This window comes from Macaca fascicularis, chromosome 5 (genome assembly GCF_037993035.2).
Source record: "Macaca fascicularis isolate 582-1 chromosome 5, T2T-MFA8v1.1".
Lineage (NCBI taxonomy): Eukaryota > Metazoa > Chordata > Mammalia > Primates > Cercopithecidae > Macaca > Macaca fascicularis.
Genome location: NC_088379.1, coordinates 150,338,782 through 150,361,632, shown reverse-complemented (window position 1 = coordinate 150,361,632; position 22,851 = coordinate 150,338,782). Strand labels below are relative to the sequence as shown.

General features: G+C 40.6%; 1 pseudogene; it reads right to left on the bottom strand.

Moving 5' to 3' along the window:
• Positions 1 to 19,743: 19,743 nt before the first annotated feature.
• On the bottom strand, positions 19,744 to 20,857 carry LOC102143548 (nicotinamide/nicotinic acid mononucleotide adenylyltransferase 1-like; annotated as a pseudogene).
• Positions 20,858 to 22,851: the final 1,994 nt, after the last annotated feature.

Genomic DNA, 22,851 nt, shown 5'->3' with positions numbered 1-22,851 from the left:
GTGATTGGATCATGGGGGGCAGATTTCCCGCATGCTGTTCTTGTGATAGTGAGTGAGTTCTCATGAGATGTGATAGTTTAAAAGTATAGCATTTCACCCCCTCACTCTCTCTCTCCTGCTGCACAATAATGAGACATGCTTGGTTTCCTCTTCAACTTCCACCATAATTGTAAGTTTCCTGAGGCCTCCTAGGCTTGATTCCTGTTTAGTCTGCAGAACTGTGAGTCAGTTAAACCTCTTTTCTTCATAAATTATCCAGTCTCAGGTAGTTCTTTATAGCAGTGTGAGAATGGTCTAATACAGAAAATTGGTACCAGGAAAGTGGGAAATTACTATAAAGATACCTGAAAATGTGGAAGTGACTTTGGAACTGGCTACTGGGCAGAGGTTGGAACAATTTGGCACACAGAAGACAGGAAGATGTAGGAAAGTTTGGAACTTCATGGAGACTTATTGAATGATTTTGACCAAAATGCTAATAGTGATATGGATAGTGAAGTCCAGGCTGAGTTGATCTCAGATAGAAAGGAGAAACTTATTGGGAACTAGAGTAAAGGTCACTCTTGCTATTCTTTAGCCAAGAAACTGATAGCATTGTGCCCTTGCTGTAGAGATCTGTGGAACTTTGAACTTGAGAGAGATGATTTAAGGTATCTGGCAGAAGAAATTTCTAAGCAGCAAAGCACTAGAGATATGGTCTGGCTGCTCCTCACAGCATACAGTCATATGTGTTCACAAAGAGATGGTCTGAAATTGGAATTTATATTTAAAAGGGAAACAGAGCATAAAAGTTTAGAAAATTTGCAGCCTGACCATGTGGTTGAAAAAGAAAAGAAGAGCCATTTTCTGGGGACAAATTCAAGCTGGCTGCAGAAATTTGCATAAGTAAAAAGCCAAATATTAACAGCCAAGACAATGGGGAAAACATCTCCAGGGCATGTAAGAGACCTTTGCAGCAGCCCCTCCCATGACAGGTCTGGAGGCCTATGAGGGAAAAAAGGTTTTGCGGGCCATGCCCAGGGCCCTGCTGCTCCATGCAGCTTTGGGACATGATGCCCTGCAACCCAGCCCCTCCAGCTCCAGCCATGTCTAAAAGGGGCCAAGGTACCGCTTGGGCTGTTGCTTCAGAGGGTGCAAGCCCCAAGCTTTGACAGCTTCCACGTGATGTTGGGCCTGCAGGTGCATAGATGACAAGAGCTGAGCTTTGGGAGCCTCTGCCTAGATTTCAGATAATGTACAGAAATGCCTGGATGTCCAGGCAGAAGTGTGCTGCCGAGGTGGAGTTCTCATGGAGAGCCTCTACTAGGGCAGTACAGAGGGGAAATGTGGGATTGGAGCCCTCACATGGAGTCCCCACTGGGGCGCTGCCTAGTAGAGCTGTGAGAAGAGGGCTGTCATCTTCCAGACCCCAGAATGGTAGATCCACCAACTGCTTGCACTGTGCACCTGGAAAAGCTGCAGGCACTCAATGCCAGCCTGTGAATGCAGCCAAAGGGGGCTGTACACTGCCGAGCCACAGGGGCATTGGAGTTGCCACAGGCCTTGGAAGCCCACCCCTTGCATCAATGTGACCTGGATGTGAGACATGGAGTCAAAGAAAATTATTTTGGAGCTTTAAGATTTAATGACTGCCCTGCTGGGTTTTGAACTTGCATGGGGACCTATAGCCCCTTTGTTTTGGCCCATGTTTCCCATTTGGAATGGGAGTATTTACACAATTTCTCTATCCCCGTTGTATCTTGGAAGTAACTAACTTGTTTTTTTATTTTACAGGCTTATAGGCAGAAGGGATTTGCCTTGTCTCAGATGAGACTTTAGACTTGGGCTTTTGAGTTAATGCTGGAATGAGTTAAAACTTTGGGAGACTATTGAAAAGGGATAATTGTATTTTGCAATGTGAGAAGGACATGAGATTTGGGAGGGGCCGGGGCAGAATGATATGGTTTGGCTCTGTGTCCCCACCCAAATCTCTTGTTGAATTGTAATCCCCACATGTCAGGGGAGAGACCTGGTGGGAGGTGATTGAATCATGGGGGCAGATTTCCCCCATGTTGTTCTCATAATAGTGAGTGAGTTCACACGAGATGTGATGGTTTAAAAGTGTAGCATATGTAGGCTCTCTCTCTCCTGCTCTACCATGGTAAGATGTGGCTTGCTTTTCTTTCACCTTCTACCATGATTATAAGTTTCCTGATACCTCTTAGCCATGCTTCCTGTTAAGCCTGCAGAACTGTGAGTCAATTAAACCTCTTTTCTTCATAAATTACCCAGTCTCAAGTAGTTCTTTACAGCGGTGTGAGAAAAGACTAATACATGGGGCATTCTATACTCTTTGCTTAATGGAATTATTGTCTTGTGCTACATTGTCAGTGAAGTCAGGAAGTATTTGTAGCATTTAGACACAGACCTTTGAGGATAATTTATTCTCTCACTCACTTTCCTGCCACGTGAAACTTCAATACTTCAATGTCCTTATTCCCCAAAACATCACAGAGAATATTACTGCTACTGGACTCCTGATACAGACTGACAGCATTCTCTTCACTTACCTAATCTCTATTAATTCAATCATTTTATATCCATTGTTCAAATGTTGCTCCTAAATTCACCTAACAAAAGCAGAGTAAACAGACAACCCACACAGTGGGAGAAAATATTTGCAAACTATGCCTCCTACAAAGGACAAATATCCAGAATCTACAAGGAACTCAAAGAAATCAGCAAACCATAATAATAATTATAATCCCATCAAAAAGTGGGTTAAGTAAATATAAATAGACAATTCTCAAAAGAAGATATACAAATGACCAACAAACATGAAAAAAATGCTCAACATCGTTAATTATCAGGGAAATGTGAATTAAAACCACAATGAGATACCACCTTACTCCTGCAAGAATGGCCATAATTTAAAAATAAAAAATAATAGATGTTGGTATGGATGTGGTGAAAGGGAACACTTTTACACTGCTAGTGGGAATGTAAACTAGTACAACTACTGTGGAAAACAGTATGGAGATTCCTTAAAGAACTAAAAGTAGAACTACCATTTGAACCAGCAACCCCACTATTGGGTATCTTCCCAGAGGAAAAGAAGTCATTATGTGAACAAGATACTTGCATATACATGTTTATAGCAGCACAATTTGCGATTGCAAAAATATGGAACCAGCCTAAATGTCCATCAACCAGCAAGTGGATAAAGATAATGTGGGCTGGGTGTAGTGGCTCACCCCTGTAATCCCAGCACTTTGGGAGGCCGAGGTGGGTGGATCACCTGAGGTCAGGAGTTTGAGATCAGCCTGCCCAACATGGAGAAACCCCGTGTCTACTAAAAATACAAAGATTAGCCAAGCATGGTGGCGGCCACCTGTAATCCCAGCTACTTGGGAGGCTGAGGTGGAAGAATTGCTTGAACCCAGGAGGCAGAGGTTGCCCAGTGAGCCGAGATCACACCACTGCACTCCAGCCGGGGTGACAGAGCAAGACTCCATCTCAAAAAAAAAAAAAAGTGATATATATATATATACACACACACACACACACACACACACATATATATATATAGTAGTATACCATGGTATACTACTCAGCCATAAAAAGGAACAAAATAACACCATTCACAGCAACCTGGATGGAGGTGGAGACCATTATTCTAAGTGAAATAACTTAGGACTGCAAAACCAATTGTTGCATGCTCTCACTTGTAAGTGGGAGCTAAGCTATGAGGATGCAAATACGTAAGAACGATACAGTGGACTTTGGGGACTTGTTGGGGAAAGGTGGAGGTGGGGGTGAGGGATAAAAGACTACACGTTGGGTACAGTGTACACTGCTCAGGTGATGGGTGTCCCAAAATCTCAGAAGTCACCACTAAAGAACTTATCCATGTAATGAAAACCACCTGTTCCCCAGAAAGTACTGAAATAAAATTGAAATGAGAGCCTTTTTCAAGTGTTGTTACATATCAAACTTATAATGGCTAGAGTTGACAGAGCACTTACCTGTCACAACACTAAACACCTGAGAGGCATCATCTCTTTCAGTCTCAAATCTCCATACAAGGTAGATGCCATCTTTCTTATCTGTGGATAGTATCAGTGTTTATTGAATAGGGTTTGTGAGAAACAATAATAATAGTGATAAATAGCTAACACTTATATTTACTATTTGCCAGACATTGTTTCGAGCACCTTACATATATGTTATAAACTCCTTTTTTGTTCAGATCAATCCTATGAGATAGATACTATGCTATTTCCATTTTATAGATGAGGAAACTGAAACACCAACATGTTAAGTGACTTGCCAAGGTCACACAGCAAGTATGCTAATGTGTCTAAAGTACTTAATGAAGTATCTGGCATATATATGTGTTCAGCAAATGTAGCCAATATTCTTTTCACTGGACATTCATAGTGTTGTACTTAAGTGAAGTATTTTAGGTAGACTCAATTAGTGGATTAGTCCCTTTTTAAAAGTTTTAATGATCACATGATTTCCAGAAAAAAATTATTTAACAATTTTGCTTTCAAAAGTTATTTCCCTTCACTAGGCCTTCATCCATTGGCAAGGTTTTCCATGCTGAAAGATTGGCTCTGGCTACATTTAACACAAAACTTGAATAACAGCAGCTTAAGCAAGATAGGATTTACTTTATCACTTGTAGAAAGAGACCAGAAAAAGGAATTTCAGGGACAGTTCAGTAGGGCAGCTCAGGACCATATCTGGCACAAACCAGGGTTTGAACATGTGTCAGGTAAATTTTAAAAACCCCAAGTAATCGACTCAGAGGTGTTAGGCCAAGGTCTCTGTGATTCCCTTTGCCTCTCCCTCATTGTTGGTTATAAAATGGCCACTGCAGCTCCAGTCACCTCTTTATTCTGGACAGGAAAAATAAACAGGCAAGGAAAAGAGGGATGGACCAAGCCTGAAGCCCCTTTAAGGAAGACACTACCTACCACCATGGGAGATAGGCTGTCATCACTACCAGAACATCTGCCAACGCATCCTTGGTGAGAACTCTCATGTGGCTTTTCCTATTTATAAAGATGGCTAGGAAATATCATTTTTGGTTTTTAATCTAAGCAAACTGTTTTTAATCCAGACAACTAAATGACAAAGTGAGAAAGAAGGTAAAGGATGAATGCAGTGTTGTGCTCCAAATGTCTTGTACTGGCTGTGAGAGCTGATGGTGACATTTTCAGATTTTTTGCAAGCTTATCATTAAACACATTGCTAGCCTGAAATTGGCCATAGTGGGACTATTTACATTGCAAAAATTGTGAAACACTGAAAATTAAGGCCCTGCTCCCTTTTGTGGAGAGGCAGTTGCTAAACTTTTACCAGCACACCACTGAATATCGAATAGGTAACTGGGAGTCCCTGCTACTGAAGGCTTTTTTTTTTTTTTTTGTGGTCTTACTACATTTTCCACTTATTTCTGACTTTACTGGTTGAGACTTATTAACACATAGGTAAGTAATCTTTTGAAATACTTGGTGTTTTATTAATCCTCCTCTCTTTATTCTATTGAGTTTTATTCTTTCTGCAGAGAATGTACAAGTTGCTTCTTGGTAGTAAGTTAGGAGAGTCATAAAATATTGTGAATTTCTGTTCTAGACATTTAAAAAGTTTTATTTTAAAATATTCTGATCTAGAAAGATTCAGATATATTCAGAAATAGCTTCTTAATTTTATATTTGAAGCAATTTTGATATCAAGCTGTTGCTAAGACCATTAGCTTTTCTAAGGTATAATTTTACTGAGGTAGAAAAAAAATACCTTACAATAATTTTTCTTCCCAAATTTAATCCTGAGAAAAGAGTAAAGTGGAATATTGTCCCCTCCTGGTTATAAGGAAGAGTCAATGGCTCTTCACTCTCAAGGACGAGACTTCCTAAATAGGTCTTTTCCCCTTTTCTTTAGAATATAAACAGGTACTTAAAAGCACAGCATTGACAACGACAAAGAATGCTTTCCTTTTGGCTTGAAAGAAGGCAATAAGAAGAAAGATTTTAGGAGCTGAGCTGGAAATTAAGAAGAAAGCCTCAAGGGTTTGTGAGCATGAACCTACTGAAGGGGTCTTGCCTCCAAGATAGTGTTTAGGATGTACAAAAAGAAGCACAGGAAACAAAGGTATGTATCAGTTAGAGTTGCAACATGTACCTTAGATGTTTCTTTGAAAAATCTCGCTTTGTATGACTTCCTTTAGTGTTATCCAACTGTAGTAGCTATGATGAAGAATCTCTTTAATAAAAAAATGATCCATATTGATCAGTCTGAAAGGCTTGGCTATGCAGCTGAATTATACATATTTGAACACTGTCTATTGAGGGCTTTTAGAGGATGGTCAACAAATGACACCTGCTTGCTCTCCTAAGTATGAAGCCAAATAAAGACCAAAATCAGGCCCAGCACAGTGGCTCATGCCTGTAATTCCAGCGCTTTGGGAGGCTAAGGCGGGAAGATTGCTTCAGCCCAGGAGTTAAGGGCCACAGTGATCTATCATTGCACCAGGGCACTCTAGCCAAGGTGGCAGACCCTGTCCCAAAAAAACAAAACAAACAAACAAAAATCAGAAGTCAGAGAGATAAAAGTCTAAATATGATCTTTATTATCTAAAACGTGGATTGGAAGATTTGGCCTTAGATCTGTGGCCAAATTTGCTTGCTAATATTTTACCTCTAAATTAAAAAGTCTCGGATACTACCATAGTGGAACAGCCACAGGCTGCAATTTATTGGCAATAACTGTGGATCACAAAAGGTCTCTCTCTCATGAGAAAATGCCCTTCTTCTGGTTTCCCAAAAGATTATTCCACTCTGTATCAGTTTATACCCTTAGTTACCTAATCTTTCAAAAGACAGGCTAATGTTGTGCTTTTCCATTTGAGACAAGGTGATCACTTTTTTCCCCAGCTAACCAAGGGAGGCTCCATTTTGCCTAAATAAGACTTCCTGAAGTTGTTCTTATTTGTTTATTTTGAGGTCTTACTCTGTCTCCCAAGCTGGAGTGAAGTGGTGCAATCACATCTCACTACAGGCTCGAACTCCTGAGTTTGAGCCCATCCTCTCATTTCAGCCTCCCTAGTAGTTCTAGATCTGCAGGTGCATGCCATCACAATCAGCTCTTTTTTTTTTTTTTTTTTTTTTTAATGGAGATAGGATATTCCTGGTCTTGAACTCCTGGCCTCAAACAATCCTTCAGCCTTGGCTTCCCAGAATGCTGGGTAGAACCCAGAGGGATTCAGATGTAGGTGGGCCACCACATCCAACCAAGTTTGTGTTTTCTTCTTAAGGTGCTTAAGCTCAAATTGTATCCATTTCAAATGGGTTGTATTGTCCCCAAAAGCCACGGCTAAGTTGGAATGCTTTGTGTAAAATCACAGGAGACAAAATAGTAAGTAAAAACATGGGAACGTTACTATAGAAAGTCCTGATGACAGTTAAAGAACAATATTAACTTAGTTGGCTAATGTTTAATGAGTACCTACTGCGTGCTGGGCACAGTTCTAAGCACTGGATGACTGCAATGAGCAAGAAGCTTCCACTTTAAGTTGGCAATGATATTTTAATTGAGGAGAGAAACAATGAACACTGGAACACAAGATCTAAGCTATGAGTACAATAAAACAGAGTAATGTAACAGAGAATGATGTTAGGGGGTGGACACCTTTATATTTTTCAACCATACTCTCAATAACCTCAGGAGTCTTCTCTTCAAAAAATGAAGAATTGCACAATTTCTTCACCAGCAACAACCTTTCTTTTCCTGTAGTCTCAACTCTTTCTCTCCATTGACTCCTTCCCACAAACAGTAAACATCCTAAAAATATACACATATGCACACAACTTATAAATACACAAAACAGAGCCACAAAAATAAAACCCTTCTTGTTCCTAAATATTTATCTAGTTTTATCCATTTTCTTTTTCTCTTCTCATTCACACTTCCAGAAAGAGTAGTTTATGCCCCCACTGTCTTCATTTTCGTGAGTCACATTCATCCCATAACCCACTAAAATCCAACTTCTGTCTGCTCCATGCCACTGAAACTATTCTTGCTAAGACAGGGCCATTGCATACTGCTGGGTAGGTTGTATATATACAGTCTTTCCCTGGTTAAAATTTCATTGACCTTTGTATTGCCAAATGTAATAAATACTTTTCTGTCTTTATTCTATTGCATGGCTCAGATTCATTAAACACTGCTAGTCATTCTTCCATTCTCAAAAACCTTGGCTTTGTCAAAGGCTGGAAACAACACAACTGTCCGTTCCTAGAGGTCTAGCTGAATTAACACAATGGAGTACTTTGGAGCTATAACAAAGTGTTAGGACTGTTTTCTATATGCTACACAGAGTAATTGCCAGTATATATTGTTAAGTGAAAAAAGTTGAGTAGAGAAAAATATGTATTGTAAGTTATCATTTATTTTTAAAAGGTGAGGGATATGAACATATACATGTTTGATCATAAAAGAAATAATGGAAGGATAAACAAAAAAATATTTTACAGTTACATAGAGGGTAGAGGGGAAAAAAGGTAGAGAAAACAGGATGGAAGCTAGATTTCTCTGAATATACCATGTTTTGTGGATTTGACTTTGAACCCTAGAAATATTTTACCTACTTGTAAAGTGAAAGTCATTTTGTAAAAGAATCTAAATAGAAACTAAAATAGGAATAAAACTAAAATAAATAGAAACTAAAATAAAAAAACAAATCAACCTGTTAATCAAGCTTGTGATACAGAAACGAATTATTTCAAATGACTTAAAAAATGCAGGCAGATCACGAGGTCAGGAGATCGAGACCATCCTGGTTAACACAGTGAAACCCTGTTTCTACCAAAAACACAAAAAAATTAGTTGGGTGTGGTGGCGCGCACCTGTCGTCCCAGCTACTCAGGAGGCTGAAGCAGGAGAATCGCTTGAACCCAGGAGGCAGAGGTTACAGTGAGCTGAGATTGCACCACTGCCCTCCAGCCTGGCAAGAGTGAGACTCTATCTCAAAAAAAAAAAAAAAAAAAAAAAAAAAAGACTGGGCACGATGGCTCACGCCTGTAATCCCAGCACTTTGGGACGCTGAGGCAGGTGGATCACGAGGTCAGGAGTTCAAGACCAGCCTGGTCAAAATGGTGAAACCCCGTCTCTACTAAAAATGCAAAAAATTTGCCGGGTGTGGTGGCATGTGCCTGTAATCCCAGCCACTCCGGAGGCTGAGACAGAGAATTGCTTAAACCTGGAGGGGCGGAGGTTGCAGTGAGCCTAGATTGTGCCACTGTACTCCAGACTGGGCGACAGAGCGAGACTACATCTCAAAAAAAAGAAAAGCCACAATCTGTAAATCCTTGGTGGAATATAATTGAAGGGCAAAAATAACTAAAAAAGAAAAGAAAACTTTCATAGTCATATCATTATTAATAATATTTGGCATTTCAAATTTGAAATTATCATAAAGATATACAGTGATGCAACACATAGTGATGTTTTGGTCAATGATGGACTGCTTGTATGATGGTGGTTCCACATAAGATTAGAATGGAGCTGAGGAATTCCTGTCACCTAGTGACATTGCCATCATAATGTCATAGCATGATTCATTACTCCTGTTTGTGGTGATGCTGGTGTTAACAAACTGGCTGTACTGCCAGTTACATAAAAGTATAGCACATACAATTATGTACAGTACATAATACATGATAATAAATGACTATGTCACTGGTTTATGTGTTTGCTAACTATATTTTGTATCATTATTTTAGAGTGTAGTTCTTCTACTTATTAAAGAAAAGTTAACTGTAAAGCAATCTCAGGCAGGTCCTTCAGGAGGTATTCCAGAAGAAGGTATTGTTATCATAGGAGGTGACAGCTCCATGCATGTCATCGCGAAGATTTTCCAGTGGGGCAAGATGTGACAGTGGGAAGCAGTGATATTGATCCTTATCCTGTGCAGGCCTAGGTTGATGTGTGTGTCTGTGTCTTAGTTTTTAACAATAAAACAATTAAAAAGCAAAAAGAAAAATATTAAAAAATTTAAAAATAGAAAAACTTTGTGGAATACTAATAATAGAAAGAAAAAATATTTTTGTACAATTGTACAATGTGCTTGTATTTTAAGCTAAGTGATTATGAAATAACTCAAAAGTTAAAAAATTTAAAAGTTTATAAAATCGAAAAGTTACAGTAAGTTAAGGTTAATTTATTATTGAAGATAGCCTTTATTATATAAATTCAGTGTAGCGTAAGTGTGCAGTGTTTATAAGTCTACAGTAGTGTATAGTAATGTCCTAGGCCTTCACATTCACCCACCACTTACTCTCTGACTCACACAGAGCAATTTCCAGTCCTACAAGCTCCATTCATGGTAAATGCCCCTATACAAGTGTACCATTTAAAAATCTTTCCTATTTTATTTTATTTTTCATCTGAATGAAGATGCCAATAAAGGACTTTTACTGCAGGTTTGTTGCATTTAAATGACACAATGTAAGGGGTAAAAAGTGTACAACACATAAAACCCCAGCATCAAACAAACAAGCGAAACAAAACACCAGCATCACTCATTTCCTCTAAATTCACAGTACAAAAGCAAATTATGGAAATGATGCGAGAGGGAACCAACAATGGCATATTTTCTTCTTCCTTAAGGAAAGTCATAGCAGTCATTAATATTTATTCCCCTGTGAAGTACATTGTTCTAATTTCCATTATTCCAAGGGGAAGTTCTGTCCTTGAGGACAGCCAAAATTATGCTATTACACGGCCGCATCAGCAGCATCCTGGGCACTGGGAGAAAAAGCCAAGCAGCTCATTCTCTGTATAAAGTTGTTGCTCCATAAATAGTGTAACGATAGGATCATTTCACCATTACCAAGGCTCCTACCAGGGTCCCTACATGCCTTGACCAGTGAGGTCCTGAGGTCAGTAGAGTCACAGGTGAGCAGGCCACGGGTACTTCTAAGTAGGAAAGCATAACAGTGTGAGAGAAGTCCACTCAGATCTGCTGATTCAGCTATCAATAAAGGCTAAGAACATTCAGACTTATAAATTCCTTGAATACGACCCCTCATTCTCTGTGGTTCTCTCAATTCGAGGTAGCAATATGTCATCTCTGAAGTTGCTCCTGAAAATAGAGGGCAGATGATGGCCAGGCATGGTGGCTCACGCCTGTAATCCCAGCACTTTGGGAGGCCGAGGTGGGTGGATCACTTGAGGTCAGGAGTTCGAGACCAGCCTGGCCAACATGGCGAAATCCCATCTCTACTAAAAGTATAAAAATTAGCCTGGTGTGGTGGCTTGCCCCTGTAATCCCAACTACTTGGGAGGCTGAGACATGAGAATTGCTTGAACCTGGAAGGCAGAGGTTGCAGTAAGCCAAGATCATGCCACTGCACTCCAGCCTGAGTGACAGAGTGAGATCATGATCCACAACAAGGCTAAGTGAATGTGTATAAAGTGTAAGGCAGCAGCTCTCTACCTCTCATGGGCATCAGAAATATCTGTGTATGTTTCTAAACATATGAGGGCTTGGACCTCACTCCTTAACCTCCAAAGGTGGAGCTCAAGGGAGATAGGTCTTGCCAAAGTTGAGTTGGCAATTCTGATGTGTGCCACAGAGAACTAACTATTGGTACAATGTTTCTGCCAGGCCTTGATTTCTGCCAAGATTGAACAATCTTTATTTTTGTGTAACTAGAGGTGATTTATCAATGGTGCATTTTACAAGATCACCACGTTAAGAATTCCTTCGTTTGACTAACCTGGCTGCAGATTACCCACCAACAGGCGTGCATAAAATGTCAATTCACTTAATAACCAAAGTTAGAATTTTATTTTATTTTATTTATTATTATACTTTAAGTTCTAGGGTACATGTGCACAACGTGCAGGTTTGTTACCTAGGTATATATGTGCCATGTTGGTGTGCTGCACCCATTAACTCGTCATTTACATTAGGTATATCACCTAATGCTATCCCTCCCGCTAACCCTACCCCACGACACACCCCAGTGTGTGATGTTCCCCACCCTGTGTCCAAGTGTTCTCATTGTTCAATTCCCACCTATGAGTGAGAACATGCAGTGTATGGTTTTCCGTCCTTGCGATAGTTTGCTCACAGTGATGGTTTCCAGCTTCATCCATGTCCCTGCAAAGGATATGAACTCATCCTTTTTTATGGCTACATAGTATTCCATGGTGTATATGTGCCACATTTTCTTAATCCAGTCTATCATTGATGGACATTTGGGTTGGTTCCAAGTTTTTGCTATTGTGAATAGTACTGCAGTAAACATACATGTGCATGTCTTTATAGCAGCATGATTTATAATCCTTTGGGTATATACCCTGTAATGGGATGGCTGTGTCAAATGGTATTTCTAGTTCTAGATCCTTGAGGAATCACCACACTGTCTTTCACAACAGTTGAACTAGTTTATAGTCCAACCAACAGTGTAAAAGCATTCCTATTTCTCCACATCCTCTCCAGCACCTGTTGTTTCCTGACTTTTTAATGATTGCCATTCTAACTGGTGTGAGATGGTATCTCATTGTGGTTTTGATTTGCATTTCTCTGATGGCCAGTGATGACTGTTTTTTCATGTGTCTGTTGGCTGCATAACTGTCTTCTTTTGAGAAGTGTCTGTTCATATCCTTTTCCGACTTTTTGATGGGGTTGTTTGATTTTTTTCTTGTAAATTTGTTTGAGTTCTTTGTAGATTCTGGATATTAGCCCTTTGTCAGATGTGTAGATGGTAAAAGTTTTCTGTGGTTCTGTCTGTTGCCTGTTCATTCTGATGGCGGTTTCTTTTGCTGTGCAGAAGCTCCTCATTTAATTCGATCCCATTTGTCTATTTTGGCTTTTGTTGCCATTGCTTTTGGTGTTTTAGACATGAAGTACTTGGCCATGCCTGTGTCCTGAATGGTATTGCCTAGGTTTTCTTCTAGGGTTTTTATGGTTTTATGTCTAACATTTGAGTCTTTAATCCATCTTGAATGAATTTTTGTATTAGGTGTAAGGAAGGGATCCAGTTTCAGCTTTCTATATATGCCTAGCCAGTTTTCCCAGTACCATTTATTAAATAGAGAATCCTTTCCCCAGTTCTTGTTTTTGTCAGGTTTGTCAAAGGTCAGATGGTTGTAGATGTGTGGTATTATTTCTGAGGGCTCTGTTCTGTTCCATTGGTCTATATCTCTGTTTTGGTACCCAGTACCATGCTGTTTTGGTTACTGTCACCTTATAGTATAGTTTGAAGTCAAGTAGCATAATGCCTCCAGCTTTGTTCTTTTGGCTTAGGATTGTCTTGGCAATGCAGGCTCTTTTTTGGTTCCATATGAACTTTAAAGTAGTTTTTTCCAATTCTGTGAAGAAAGTCATTGGTAGCTTGACGGGGATGGCATTGAATCTATAAATTACTTTAGGCAGTATGACCATTTTCACAATATTGATTCTTCCTATCCATGAGCATGGAATGTTCTTCCATTTGTTTGTGTCCTTTTATTTCTTTGGGCAGTGGTTTGTAGTTCTCTTTGAAGAGGTCTTTCACATCCCTTGTAAGTTGGATTCCTAGGTATTTTATGCTCTTTGAAGTAATTGTGAATGGGAGTTCACTCATGATTTGGCTCTCTGTTTGTCTTTTATTGGTGTATAGGAATGCTTGTGATTTTTGCACATTGATTTTGTATCCTGAGACTTTGCTGAAGTTGCTTATCAGCTTAAGGAGATTTTAGGCTGAGACGATCGGGTTTTCTAAATACACAATCATGTCATCTGCAAACAGGGACAATTTGACTTCCTCTTTTCCTAAATGAATACCCTTTATTTCTTTCTCCTGCCTGATGTCCTAGCCAGAACTTCCAACACTATGTTGAATAGGAGTGGTGCAAGAGGGCATCCCTGTCTTGTGCCAGTTTTCAAAGGGAATGCTTCCAGTTTCTTCCCATTCAGTATGATATTGGCTGTGGGTTTGTCATAAATAACTCTTATTATTTTGAGATACGTCCCATCAATACGTAGCTTATTGAGAGTTTTTAGCATGAAGGGCTGTTGAATTTTGTCGAAGGCCTTTTCTGCATCTATTGAGATAATCATGGTTTTTGTCATTGTTTCTGTTTATTTGATGGATTATGTTTATTGATTTGCGTATGTTGAAGCAGCCTTGCATCCCAGGGATGAAGCCAACTTGATCATGGTGGATAAGCTTTTTGTTGTGCTGCTGGATTCAGTCTGCCAGTATTTTATTGAGGATTTTCACATTAATGTTCATCAGGGATATTGGTCTAAAATTCTCTTTTTTTGTTGTGCCTCTGCCAGGTTTTGGTATCAGGATGATGCTGGCCTCATCAAATGAGTTAGGGAGGATTCCCTCTTTTTCTATTGATTGGAATAGTTTCAGAAGGATTGGTACCAGCTCCTCTTTGTACCTCTGGTAGAATTCGCTGTGAATTCGTCTGGTCCTGGATTTTTTTTGGTTGGTAGGCTATTAATTATTGCCTCAATTTCAGAGCCTCTTATTGATCTATTCAGAGATTCAACTTGTTCCCAGTTTAGTCTTGGGAGGGTGTATGTGTCCAGGAATGTATCCATTTCTTCCATATTTTCTAGTTTATTTGCGTAAAAGTGTTTATAGTATTCTCTGGTGGTAGTTTGTATTTCTGTGGGATTGGTGGTGATATCCCCTTTATCATTTTTATTGCATCTATTTAATTCTTCTCTCTTTTCTTCTTTATTAGTCTTACTAGCAATCTATTAATTTTGTTGATCATTTCAAAAAGCCAGCTTCTGCATTCATTGATTTTTTTGAAGGGTTATTGTGTCTCTGTCTCCTTCAGTTCTGCTCTGATCTTAGTTATTTTTTGCCTTCTGCTAGCTTTTGAATTAGTTTGCTCTTGCTTCTCTAGTTCTTTTAATTGTGATGTTAGGGTGTCAATTTTAGGTGTTTCCTGCTTTCTCTTGTGGGCATTTAGTGCTGTAAATATCCCTCTACACACTGCTTTAAATGTGTCCCAGAGATTCTGGTACATTGTGTCTTTGTTCTCATTAGTTTCAAAGAACATCTGCCTTCATTTTGTTATTTACCCAGTAGTCATTCAGGAGCAAGTTGTTCAGTTTCCATGTAGTTGTGCAGATTTGATTCTGTTTATATGATGGATTACATTTATTGATTTGCATATGTTGAAGCAGCCTTGCATCCCAGGGATGAAGCCAACTTGATAGTGGTGGATTAGCTTTTTGAAGTGCTGCTGGATTCGGTTTGCCACTATTTTATTGAGGATTTTTGCATCGATGTTCATCAGGGATATTGGTGTAAAATTCTCTTTTTTGTGTGTGTCTCTGCCAGGCTTTGGTATCAGGATGATGCTGGCCTCATCAAATGAGTTAGGGAGGATTCCCTCTTTTTCTATTGATTGGAATAGTTTCAGAAGGAATGGTACCAGCTCCTCCTTGTACCTCTGGTAGAATTCGGCTGTGAATCCGTCTGGTCCTGGACTTTTTTTGGTTGGTAGGCTATTAATTGTTGCCTCAATTTCAGAGCCTGTTATTGGTCTATTCAGGGATTCAACGTCTTCCTGGTTTAGTCTTGGGAGGGTATATATGTCCAGGAATTTATCCATGTCTTCTAGATTTTCTAGTTTATTTGCATAGAGGTGTTTATAGTATTCTCTGATGGTAGTTTGTATTTCTGGGAGATCGGTGGTGATATCCCCTTTATCATTTTTATTGCATCTATTTGATTCTTCTCTCTTTTCTTCTTTATTAGTCTTGCTAGCGGGCTATCAATTTTGTTGATTTTTCCAAAAAAACAGCTCCTGGATTCATTGATGTTTTCAAGGGTTTTTTGTGTCTCTATTTCCTTCAGTTCTGCTCTGATCTTAGTTATTTCTTGCCTTTTACCAGCTTTTGAATGTGTTTGCTCTTGCTTCTCTAGTTCTTTTAATTGTGATGTTAGGGTGTCAATTTTAGATCTTTCCTGCTTTCTCTTGTGGGCATTTAGTGCTATAAATTTCCCTCTACACACTGCTTTAAATGTGTCCCAGAGATTCTGGTACATTGTGTCTTTGTTCTCATTGGTTTCAAAGAACTTCTTTATTTCTGCCTTCATTTCGTTATGCACCTAGTAGTTACTCAGGAGCAGTGTGTTCAGTTTCCATGTAGTTGTGTGGTTTTGCATGAGTTTCTTTATCTGGAGTTCTAATTTGATTGCACTGTGGTCTGAGAGACAGTTTGTTGTGATTTCTGTTCTTTTACATTTGCTGAGCGGTGCTTTACTTCCAATTATGTGATCAATTTTGGAATAAGTGCGATGTGATACTGAGAAGAATGTATTTTCTATTGATTTGGGGTGGAGAGTTCTGTAGATGTCTATTAGGTCCGCTTGGTGCAGAGTTGAGTTGAAGTCTTGGATATCCTTGTTAAGTTTCTGTCTCGTTAATCTGTCTAATGTTGACAGTGGGGTGTTAAAGTCTCCCATTATTATTGTGTGGGAGTCTAAGTCTCTTTGTAGGTCTCTAAGGACTTGCTTTGTGAATCTGGGTGCTCCTGTATTGGGTGCATATATATTTAGGCTAGTTAGCTCTTCTTGTTGAATTGATCCCTTTACCGTTATGTAATGGCCTTCTTTGTCTCTTTTGATCTGTGTTGGTTTAAAGTCTGTTTTATCAGAGACTAGGATTGTGACCCCTCTTTTTTTTTTTTTTTCCATTTGCTTGGTAGATCTACCTGCATCCCTTTATTTTGAGCATATGTGTTTCTTGGCACATGAGATGCGTCTACTGAATACAACACACGGATGGGTCTTGACTCTTGATCCAATTTGCCAGTCTGTGTCTTTTAATTGGAGCATTTGCCCATTTATATTTAAGGGTAATATTGTTATATGTGAATTTGATCCTGTCATTATGATGTTAGCTGGTTATTTTGCTCATTAGTTGATGCAGTTTCTTCCTAGCATCGATGGTCTTTACAATTTGGCGTGTTTTTGCAGTGACTGTTACCAGTTTTTCCTTTCCATGTTTAGTGCTTCCTTCAGGAGCTCTTGTAAGGCAGACCTGGTGGTGACAAAATCTCTCAGCATTTGCTTATCTGTAAAGGATTTTATTTCTCCTTCACTTATGAAGCTTAGTTTGGCTGGATATGAAATTCTGGGTTGAAAATTCTTTTCTTTAAGAATGTTGAATATTGGCCCCGACTCTCTTCTGGCTGGTAGAGTTTCTGCTGAGAGATCCACTGTTAGTCTGATGGGCTTCCCTTTGTGGATAACCCGACCTTTCTCTCTGGCTGCCCTTAACATTTTTTCCTTCATTTCGTCTTTGGTGAATCTGACAATTATGTGTCTTGGAGTTGCTCTTCTCAAGGACTATCTTTGTGGCATTCTTGGTATTTCCTGAATTTGAATATTGGCCTGCCTTGCTAGGTTGGGGAAGTTCTCCAGTAATATCCTGAAGAGTGGCTCCAAGTTGGTTCCATTCTCCCTGTCATTTTCAGGTACACCAATCAGACGTAGATTTGGTCTTTTCACATAGTCCCATATTTCTTGGAGGCTTTGTTCATTTCTTCCTTTTTTTTTTTTTTTTTTTTTTTTTTGAGACGGAGTCTCGCTCTGTCGCCCAGGCTGGAGTGCAGTGGCGCAATCTCGGCTCACTGCAAGCTCCGCCTCCCGGGTTCACGCCATTCTCCTGCCTCAGCCTCCCGAGTAGCTGGGACTACAGGCGCCCGCCCCTGCGCCTGGCTAATTTTTTCTATTTTTAGTAGAGACGGGGTTTCACCATGGTCTCGATCTCCTGACCTTGTGATCCGCCCGCCTCGGCCTCCCAAAGTGCTGGGATTACAGGCGTGAGCCACCACGCCCGGCCTGTTCATTTCTTCTTACTCTTTTTTTCTCTCAACTTCTCTTCTCACTTCATTTCATTCATTTGGTCTTCAATCACTGATACCCTTTCTTCCACTTGATCAAATCGGCTACTGAAGCTTGTGCATTTGTCACGTAGTTCTCGTGCTATGGTTTTTGGCTCCATCAGGTCATTTAATGTCTTCTTTATGCTATTCTAGTTAGCCATTTCTCTAATCTTTTTTCAAGGTTTTTAGCTTCTTTGTGATGGGTTCGAACATCCTCCTTTAGCTCAGAGAAGTTTGTTACTACCGATCATCTGAAGGCTACTTCTGTCAGCTCATCAAAGTCATTCCCCATCCAGCTTTGTTCCATTGCTCATGAGGAGCTGCATTCCTTTGAAGGAGAAGAGGCACTCTGATTTTTGAATTTTCAGCTTTTCTGCTCTGGTTCTCCCCATTTTTGTGGTTTCATCTACCTTTGGTCTTTGATGATGGTGACTTACAGATGGGGTTTTGGTGTGGATGTCCTTTCTGTTTGTTAGTTTTCCTTCTAACAGTCAGGACCCTCTGCTGCAGGTCTGTTGGAGTTTGCTGGAGGTCCACTCCACACCCTTTTTGCCTGGGTATCACCAGCGGGGGCTGCAGAACAGCAAATATTGCAGAACAGCAAATGTTGCTGCCTGATCTTTCCTCTGGAAGCTTCATCTCAGAGGGGCATCTGGCTGTATGTATGAGGTGTCATTTGGCCCCTACTGGGAGGTGACTCCCAGTTAGGCTACTCGTGGGTAAGGGACCCACTTGAGGAGGCAGACTGTCTGTTCTCAGATCTCAAACTCCATACTGAGAGAACCACTACTCTCTTCAAAGCTGTCAGACAGGGACATTTAAGTCTGCAGAAGTTTCTGCTGCCTTTTGTTCAGCTATGCCCTGCCCCTAGAGGTGGAGTCTGCAGAGGCAGGCAGGCCTCCTTGGGCTGTGGTGGTCTCCGTCCAGTTTGAGCTTCCTGGCTGCTTTGTTTACCTACTCAAACCTCAGCAATGGTGGACACTCCTCCCCCGACCTCACTGCCACCTTGCAGTTTGATCTCAGACTGCTGTGCTAGCAGTGAGCAAGGCTCCGTGGGTGTGGGACCCTCTGAGCCAGGCGCAGGACATAATCTCCTGGTGCGCCGTTTGCTAAGACCATTGGAAAAGCGCAGTATTAGGGTGAGAGTGTTCCAATTTTCCAGGTACCATCTGTCATAGCTTCTCTTGGCTAGAAAAGGGAATTCCCTGACCCCTTGTGCTTCCCGGGTGAGGCGATGCCCCACCCTCCTTCGGCTCACACTCTGTGGGCTGCACCCACTGTCCAACAAGCCCCAGTGAGATGAACCCGGTACCTCAGTTGGAAATGCAGAAATCATCCATCTTCTGCATTGCTCATGCTGGGAGCTGTAGACTGGAGCTGTTCCTATTCGGCCATCTTGAAACCCAAAAATCTCTTAGTTAGAATTTTAAATGAACTTTTGCTTTTCACACTTTGCTTCTTTTATGTGGTAGAGCTAGGATGTACTTTTTGACTGCTTATTTGTAGTTAGTTTCACAGAAAATTCTTCTGGTTTTAGTGTGCTGCCAATCTCTTGTTTGAAAAATAAAGAGATTTATATATACATATATATTTTTTAAAAGACCAAACAGCCTGGGTGTGGTGGCTCATGCCTATAATCCCAGCACTTTGGGAGGTTGAGGTGGGCGGATCACCTGAGGTCAGGAGTTCAAGACCAGCCTGGCCAACATGGTGAAAACCCATCTCTACTAAAAATTCAAAAAATTAGCCAGCATGGTGGCGCATGCCTGTAGCCCCAGCTACTCAGGGGGCTGAGGCACGAGAATTGCTTGAACCTGGGAGGCGGAGGTTGCAGTGAGCCAAGATCATGCCGCTGTACTCCAGCCTGGGTGACGGAGTGAAACTCTGTCTGAAAAAAAAAAATACAGAAAACATTCATCTTAGCACCTTCTGGTAAAAATTAAAAAAAGAAAAGATGCTGATTTTACCTTACCACTGATTTTTACTAAACTTACAAGCTTTAGTTTAAGCAACAGGATCACAATTTCTTTTTCCTGTCACTAACACCCAGATTGTTGCAAATACTCAAAAGGGAAGTGCAAAGCATCATGCTGGAGGATTTCTATGCCTTAGCTTCTGCAGTATTTCTCTACAAAGGGGCCAGGATGACCATAGCATTCCTGTCTTCACTCTCAGAGCTGTACAAATTATGCTTTTCAGTGCATTCTTGAACAAGATCTGGTAGCAAGTAGCGAACCCTCTGCCCCTTCTAAGGGCTCTCCGGATTTTTGTGGATGAGCTATCATTAGTGATCCATTCATTCACCACATTAATGTTGCTCTGGTGTTTCCATAGCACATCAGAGTCATGGATGAATTTCTGAGCATCATTTCCAGCCCGAGTAATACATATGAGCCCATAGTCGACCACAATTTGGGTGATGTCTTCACTTTTCCACAAATTAGGAACACCAAAGCACTCCAGTAAATCTGCCCCACACAGCAACTTGACCTTTGGTGCACCTTTTGATTTTGGCTCTAGGGATTTTTTTTTTTTTTTTTTTTTTTTTGACTAGAACCTTGTCTTTGTTCAGTTCATCTCCTCTTCCATCCAGCCTTTCTGGCGTAGGTGAGTTCTGCTGGTGATCACAGTTACTAGCCTCCAGTTTCTCCTAATGGTGTTTTAGCACCATAACAGTCTCTTTTCACTTTTTCTGAAGACTTTCCCATGTATCAACTTCCACTCATTTGGAATTCTTGGTGGCAAGTTCGGCTATGATGACCCAGTGATGGGCAGGAATGAGTCCCTTCTTCTTATAAGCATCACCAACAGGAAAGATCATGCCTTTGACAATTCTATATCTTCGTGTTCCATTCATATAGTCCTTGGCCAGCTCAAACAACCTGAGGTGCCTGTTGGTGATAGGACTGATGGAGCTACAGCTAGGAGAACCACTTCAGTCTTCTCTGAATTTTCCATGGTTAGAACTTGAAGTTGTTGATGTAAATGGAAAACTGTGATGCCTCCCTTGCTTTTACAAAGGAAATTCTTTGAATCTGAAGTGTCTTGCTAGGTAGACTATTGGAACCATTCCAATTAGTGTGTCAACAGTCTTCTCTAAGGTGAGCTAGAAAAATGGTTTTGTATCCAAATTGTAACTTGCACCCTCACTGTCCACTGGCCTGAGTGCTCCTGGAGACAACTCATGTCCAGGATGCCAGTGAGGGAAATATTTTTCCTATTGTATTTTTACTGGACCTTTTCCAGTATTCAGTACAGTAACATGCTATATAGATTTATAGCCTAGGAACAATAGGCTACAGCATATAGCCTAAGTGTGTAGTAGGCTATACCATCTGGGTTTGTGTAAGTACAGTCTATGATGTTCACACAACAATGAAATCACCTAACAATGCATTTCTCAGAATGTATCCATATCATTAGCAACATATGACGGGGTAATAAAAAGTAATTACTTTAACATTGTCATCAACCAAGCTTTTCCACATAAAAGAAAAGCAATAGAAATATAAATTTAAACAGTTTAATTAAAACTACTTTAACCTTAATTTTGAACTGAGAATATCAGTATGAACTCATGATGTGCTTTGTCTAAAAATACATATTCCCTGGCTCTTTTGAAGAAAAAGTTTTACAAACAATTACCAATGCAATAGCAGTGAACGTCTTTCACACCCAGATTGTGACCTCTAAATAACATTCCCCATTTAAAGAAACTAAAACATTTTGGAGAAATGACTGATTCTACATCTGGAGAAAGACACGCATAAGATAACTATGGGTCATTCTTCCTTCCCCTCCCTCCCTCCCTCCCTCCCCTCCTCCCCCCTCCCTCCCTCCCCTCCTCCCCCCTCCCTCCCTCCCCTCCTCCCCCCTCCCTCCCTCCTTCCCTTTTTTCTTCCTCCCTTCCTCCCTCCTTTCCTCCCTCCCTCCTTCCTCCCTTCCTCCCTTCCCTTCCCTTCCCTCCCCTCCCCTTCCCTTCCCCCTTCCCCCTTCCCCCTTCCCCCTTCCCCCTTCCCCCTTCCCTTCCCTTCCCTTCCCTTCCCTTCCCTTCCCTTCCCTTCCCTTCCCTTCCCTCTTTCCTTCTGTCTTTCTCGCTGTCTTTCTCTGTGTTCCTTTCTTTAAGATCTCACTCTGTCGCCCAGGCTAGAGTGCATTGGCATGATCATAGCTCACTGTAACCTTCAACTCCTGGGCTTAAGTGATCCTCCTGCCTCAGCCTCCTGAATAGCTAGGGCTACAGGTGTGTGCCACCATGCCCAGCTAATTTTTTACTTTATTTTTGCGGAGTCTCACTGTGTTGAACTCCTGGCCTCAGACAATCTTGAAGTGCTAGGATAACAGGTGTGAGCCCCTGCACTTGGTGCCATCTACATTTCCTTAATGTCAGTTATGCTAATTGTATAAAATGATCTCACTACCTGTTATTCTATTATCAAAATTGCTTTGCAGACACCTCAATAGTATTTTCATTAAAAAGGAAATGCACAGAAACTGTAGAACATTATTATCTGTTAAATTTTACCTCTACTTTTTTACAGTAGTGAGAACCCAGCCCTGCATAAGTAAATTTTCTAACTGTGTTTGTTTTCCCACACATGATTTTTGAAGCCCATAGCTATTTCAGTCTTTCAAACTCCTATGCTTTGAAATTCCTATAGTTAACCAGGAGTGGTGGCTGACACTTATAATCCCAACCACTTTGGGAAGCTGAGGCAAGAAGATTACTTGAGTCCAGGAGTTTGAGACTATAGTGAGCTATAATCATGTCACTGTACTCTAGCTTGGGTGACAGGGCAAGACCATGTCTCAAAAATAAATAAATAAATAAAAAATAAAGAGAGAGAAAAGAAATGCCTGCTGTTGCAGAAAAGCCTCAAATTTTTTCTTTTTCTTTTCCTTTTTTTGAGATGGAGTCTTGCTGTGTTGCCCAGGCTGGAGTACAGGGGTGC